The following is a 6,772-nucleotide window of genomic DNA, read 5'->3' on the forward strand; positions in this document are numbered from 1 at the left end:
CCCGGCAGCCCAGGGCCGCAGTCTAGCTCGCAGCTAAAAGAGCCGCCGCCGCGGGGCAGACGGCCCCAGTTATGCGCAAGCGCGTGCTGCTCTGGCGCTGCAGCCTGACCTCCCCCCACCCCCCACCGGCGCCACGCGCAGGCGCGGCGAGGGCTCAAAGGCAGCGCGTTTAATTACTTTTAAATATATGCGATGCTTTCTTCTTGTTCATGACACAGGTTTGGGGGGTTTTTTTCCAAATATATAGAAAACGTTTTAAATTGTCCTTTTGTTATAAACTTCTATTGAATTGTTTTGTAAACAGAGAGTCTATTATAATGCTTACAATTTAAAATATGTAGGAAAATTTTATCATTAATTTTTATGAATGTTCCATGTATACTGGCGGAAAAAATGTTTTCTAATTGTTCGATGCCAAATTTTATATAGGTCCATTAGAAAAAGTCTGTGTTGTGTTTCCATTCATTATACCATTGCTGATATATATTTTTCTACTTATCAATAATCAAGAGAGATGCATTGAAATCTTCCACTAAAATGAAGGATTGTTCATTTTTTCCTTATTGTACTATTAATGATTAATGTGACTTGAATCTCTTTGGATACTGCCTGTCCTTCATTCTCTCTCGTCTCTCTTCTAATTAGACATTTATCAGACCATCTGATTCTAACGTCTCTCTCTTAATTTCTCATATTCTCCACCTCCTTTTCCTCTTTGTGGCGTTCTGGATAATTTCTCCAAATACATCTTTCCGTTTACTACTTTTTTCTTCAACTGTGTCTGTCAAAACTGTGCTTTTTAAACCTATCCACTGAGTTTTCATTTCAACAATTACATTTGTCATTTTGAGGTGATCCTTTTTTGTGAGGTTACATTCATATAACTTGAAATTAATCATTTGAAGTCAGTAGCATTTAGTACATTCACATTATTGTACAACCACAACATTTGGTTTTTTTAATTTCAGATCTGTTTGTTCCTGATAATTTCCTATTATATGCTCTTTGTAATTACATTTCTTTGAAGCACTGCATTTTTATACGTTTAATTCTTTACACATTTCCTGTATAACTAGTCTATATTGAATATCTGACACTCCACCATCTGCGGTCCTTGGAATATACTGTTCATTGTTGTCCATTGTTTCTGTGACTCTCAGGCACAGTAACTTGGCTTCTCATGGGTTTGGTCATCTTTATTCAAGAGCTCATAGTAATAATCTGTGAGGGTCCTTTGAGCCTAACTTGAGCAAGCTTTCTTCCAGAGAGGGTTTGCCTCTAAGTACTCTGCTTGCTGGAAGGCACCTCCAAACAAAACCACCTCAGCCTCCATGGAGAGTCTGGCTCAGAAAAGGAATCCAGGCTCAGCATCTCCACCCCACCTTCCAATGTCAGTGAACACATGGTGGTGTGGATATATGATCCGACCTCAGGGCTCTCCCCCCACCCCACCCCCATGCCCACTGGTCCAGCTGGTTCCCACCACCCTGCTCCACCCCAGCCCCTGATCCAGCCACCTTAGCTACCCTGAGGGTAGTGAGAAGCTCCTTTTACAACTCTTCGCCATCAAATCCCAGGCGCTAGCTGCCACGGATGGGGCTCTAGCCACTCTACGACTAGACCATGATTGTTTGTTTTTGGTGGTGGACCTCTGGAGGCCTCTCCTTTTGTGAGAACAGTGATGTATCAAAGATGATGTGCTATCTGGGGTCAAGCTGTGGTGCAGCAGGGGACTCTCTGAGCCGCCAGTAGTCATAATTCTGGTCCACTCCAGCATTTACCCATAATTAAGCTGGTACTTCTATCTCCACCCTGTGTCTCTGTCTCTCAATTGGCTGTGAATTCAGGCATGGAAAGGGGATTTATTTATTGGGTCCCCTCAAATGCCAAAAGAGCATAGCCGGGAGGAATTGGGAAACAGAAGGGGGTTGTGTGAGCATGGACTGCCCTCTCTGAGCCTGTTTCCTCGAAAATAAAATGAGTATAATCCTACCTGGGCTGACTAGTCCCAGGCTCATTGTACAATTAAATGAAAAGACAGGTGGGGAAGTTCTTTGAAAGCTGAAATAACTCAATAAATTTACAGGATTGTTAGTACTGCAAACATTATTACTGCTAAAATTAACTATAATAACCAGCACCAGGGTTTCATGAACCAGCTCCACAGACAGGAAAGATGGAAAATCTTCACAATGCTCTTGGGTTTCTTGCTTTGGCAATGGTGTGGAGACATGGTGACAGCCAGTTTCTCAACTGTGGTTATTTTGTTTCATGCCCTTGAAATAAAATATTTCATGCCCATTTCCTGCAAAAATGCCACCCAGTTAAAGTTCTTGAGCCATCATTCTCAAGGCGTTGACTAATGAGCTTGTTATTTTCAGCTTAAAGAGCCCTCTCTTTTCCTCCTCCCTTGATTAGGTGTAACCACGCACCCCACTCACCCCCTTACGGGAAAAGAGGTCGAAGTTGCAACTGAGTTCTGCTAAATGTGGCAATTCAATATTTTTCAACCTTTTTTTACTGCAACTCATAGTAACATATCCAATTTACACAGGAACCCAGTACAAATACGCACACACACACACAGATTTTCATAAAGCAATTCCTACCTTACATATCATGTATTTTCATATTTTCAATCCTATTCTATCCTATACTATTATAGTCTATTTGATTTTTGTGTGTGTGTGTGTGTGTGGTACGCGGGGCCTCTCACTGTTGTGGCCTCTCACGTTGCAGAGCGCGGGCTCAGCAGCCATGGCTCACGGGCCCAGCCGCTCTGCGGCACGTGGGATCCTCCCAGACTGGGGCACGAACCCGTGTCCCCTGCATCGGCAGGCGGACTCCCAACCACCGAGCCACCGGGGAAGCCCGGCCAGTTGGGGTTTTTTTTGTTTTTTTGTTTTTTTGTTTTTTGCGGTACGCAGGCCTCTCACTGTTGTGGCCTCTCCCGTTGCGGAGCACAGGCTCCGGACGCGCAGGCTCAGCGGCCATGGCTCACGGGCCCAGCCGCTCTGCGGCATGTGGGATCTTCCCGGACCGGGGCACGAACCCGCGTTCCCCGCATCGGCAGGCGGACTCTCAACCACTGCGCCACCAGGGAAGCCCCGGCCAGTTGGTTTTTAACAAGGGTGCCCAGACTATTCAAGAGGGAAAAAATATTCTCTTCAATATATGGTGGGACAACTAGATATACATGCAGAAGAATGAAGTTGAACCCACATGTCACGCCATATTCAAAAATTAACTCAAAATGAATCAACAACATAAATGTAAGGGCTAAAACTATAAAACTTTTAGAAGAAAAGGTAAATCTTCATGAACCTTGGATTTGGCAATGGATTCTTAGGTAGGATACCAAAAGCACGTGCAACCAAAGGAAAATTAGGTAAATTGGAATTCATCAAAACTTAAAACTTTTGTGCATCAAATGACATCATCTAGAAAGCAAAAAGACAAACTGAAGAAAGGGAGAAAACATTTGCAAATCATAAATCTTTAAAATGTCTAGTATCCAGAATATATAGAGAACTCTTAGAATTCAACAACAGAAAGACAACCCAATATTAAAATGAGCAAAGGATTTGAATAGACAGTTCTCAAAAGAAAATATACAATCAGTAAACACATAAAAGATATTCAACATCATTAGTTATTAGTGAAATGCAAATCAAAATCCTGATAACCTACCACTTCACACCCACTATGATGGCTGTAATTTTTTTTTAAAGGTGAGTGGTAGGGAAGACGTGGAGAAACTGGACCTCTTGTGCATCATGGGTAGGAATGTAAAATAATGCAGCCTCTGTGGAAAACAGTGTGATGTTCCCTCAAAAAGTGAAACATATAATCATCATATGACCCAGCAATTCTACTTCTCGGTATATATCCAGAAGAATTGAAAACAAGTATTCAAACAAATACTTATTAAAACAAATAGTGTGCACAGAAATGTTCACACTATTCGAATACTATTCACAGCAGCCAAAAGGTGGGAACAACTCAGATGTCTATCAATGGATGAGGGAATAAGTGAAATGTGGTCTATCCATACAATGGAATATTATTCACCCACAAAGTGAAATGAAGAAGAGATACCTGCTAAACAGGGATAAACCTTGAAAACATTACATTAAGTGAAAGAAGCCAGAAACAAAAGGTCGTATATGAGTCCTTTTATACAAAATATCCAGAATAGGTAAATCCCTAAAGATAGAAAGCAAATTGGTGGTTGCCGGGGACAGCAGGGAGGGGGAATCAGAAATGACTGCCTAATGAAGACAGAGCTTTCCTCTGGGGAGATGAAAACGTTTTAGAACTTGATAGAGGTGGTGGTCTCACAGCATTGTGAGTATATAAAATGCCACTGAATTATACACTTTAAAATGGTTAATTGTATTTTGTGTGAATTTCAACGCAAATTTCTTTTGAGGGGGGAAAAAATGTCAGGCTAGGGGTTAACCTCATCCTGAGCTAGTGCCTGGAAGGGGCACAAGGGTGGCTTCTGGGGGGCTGGTCGGTTTGCTTTCTTGGGCTGGGCTCTGGCTGCACTTGTGCGTGAATTTGTGAAAGTTTTCAGCAAACTCTATACAGGTGATGTGTGCTGTGTCTTCTATGTATTTTATACTCGAATAAAAGGAAGTTCATTTTGTACTTTTTTATTGTTTTTTGTTTGTTTGTTTGTTTGGCCACACCTTGTGGCCACACCTGACCAGGGATTGAACCTGGGTCCCGGCAGTGAAAGCACGGAGCCCTAACCTGGAACTCTGGAACACTGGAACACCAGAGAATTCTCTGTTTTGTACTTTTTTTAAAAGGAAATTCTTCTTGCTACATTTAAGATGCTGACAACAGTCCTTCTCTTGTGATGGGGCCAGGATAAGGGTGATGCAAGCAATGTGAATCGTGCAAGTGTTGACTCAGATCCAGTCTTTGTTTCAAAGGCTGGTATTTTGTTCATCATGGCTTTTTTTTGCATTTGTTTTGGTTTTTGAAATATTGCCAATAAAATATTGTTTATCTCTGTCACTGAGGTTTGGGGCATCCTCTGAAATGTTGCACCCCAGACAGTGTCTTACCCCACCCTAGTCCCCTCCCTAAATTTCAACCCAGCACCATTGGGAACTGAAGGAAATGCAGTCTGCATAGTAGGGGGGAGCTCGCCCCATTCTGCCTCTTCCTGTGACAATAAGCGGCTTCCTGAAGCGCATCCTTCAGCCTCAGGTGGCACAAACAAGACCCCCGCCCTTCTTCCTGACACTCCCCGAAGCCTCCTGGCCCCCACAGGTTCCAGGCCCCCAGAGTGAGGCCACATTGCTCAGGAGGCAGGGACGTGAGGCCCCACGCTACCCAGTAAGGAGCTGGGTAAAAGGTAGCTGCCAGAGTTTGTACTGGGGAAACCTCAGGGAGACCCTAATAAATGGGCATATGCCCCATTCCCTTCATCCTTAGCAACATTCATTTCTGGAAGTGTTGATTTCCCTTCTGTTTTCTGAGTGGGCAAAAGTAAGTGCAGGCATCTTGAGTGTGCATTTAAGGAGATGAGTTGGAGGGCGTGGCCTGGCTTGTCCAGTTCTCTCTCTTTCTTACACTCCTGGGGGATTTGCTTATGAAATCAGATCCTCCCATCATGAAGAAAAAGTTTAACTGTGTCACTTTCCCTTGAATGAAATAGGAATTTTTTAAGCAGATGTCTACGAAGCAGTATGTATTTTTTAAACGCAGCAAAGTAGAGATTTCTCAAAAAAATGTGGTGATCTTTAAATATTCAACAATTTAGAATATCCTCTCTAGTTAATAATGGTGTATTCTATAAAGAGAAAGCAATATATTTTAAATACATATTATAAAAGACAACCTATACCACTTATAGATCTACATCTATATGAACATATATGTGATATATATACTTTATTTTTAAATGGGATCAAATTCTAGAACAATGTAGTCCAACAGACATTTCTGCAATGATGGCAATGTTTTATATCTGCACTGTCCAGCACGGTAGCCACTAGCCACAGTTGCTACTGAGCACTTGAAATGGAGCTAGTGTGACTGAGGATCAGAATTTCTAATTTTATTTTATTTTAGATAGTTTAAATTTAAATGTATTTAAATAGCCACATGTGTTACTGTACTGTATTAAGCAGCACAGAGCTGTATAGCATTTCACAAACATTTAATTCACTTAACCTTGATTGGCAAGGTCTTTCCAATTCAATAAATATGCTTCTCAAACATCAGTATCCATGTACATGATAACACTAATAGGTTAAAAAGTGTAATGTAAAACTAGGTTAAAAAGTGTAATGTAAAAAAGTGTAATGAAAAAAAACTAGATAATTTTTTTTTAAGACCATACATGACCCAAATAAAGAAACCTAGAAAATCTCATTAAGGTATTTTTTAAAAGGAAGAGGAAGGAGATTAGTAACAGTGGAAGATGAGGTGGGACAGGACTGAAATATCCAAGAACCAAAAGACAGACTGTCAAGGGTGATGTTGGTGAGGAAGATGCTGCTAGGTAAGGCAAAGAGAAATGCAGAGCCTACACATGCAGTCCCGTATAGGAATTTGAGTTTTGTTCTAAAAGAAAAGAGAAAATATTGTCATTGAAGAGTTTTATTTACTTAGTTATTTATTTATTTTTAGCAAATGTGGTTTTTTTTCTAATATTTATTTTTTTAAACATCTTTATTGGAGTACAATTGCTTTACAATGGTGTGTTAGTTTCTGCTTTATAACAAAGTGAATCAGCTATACATATATATAT

This window comes from Lipotes vexillifer, unplaced genomic scaffold (assembly GCF_000442215.2).
Source record: "Lipotes vexillifer unplaced genomic scaffold, Lipotes_vexillifer_v1.1 scaffold753, whole genome shotgun sequence".
NCBI lineage: Eukaryota > Metazoa > Chordata > Mammalia > Artiodactyla > Lipotidae > Lipotes > Lipotes vexillifer.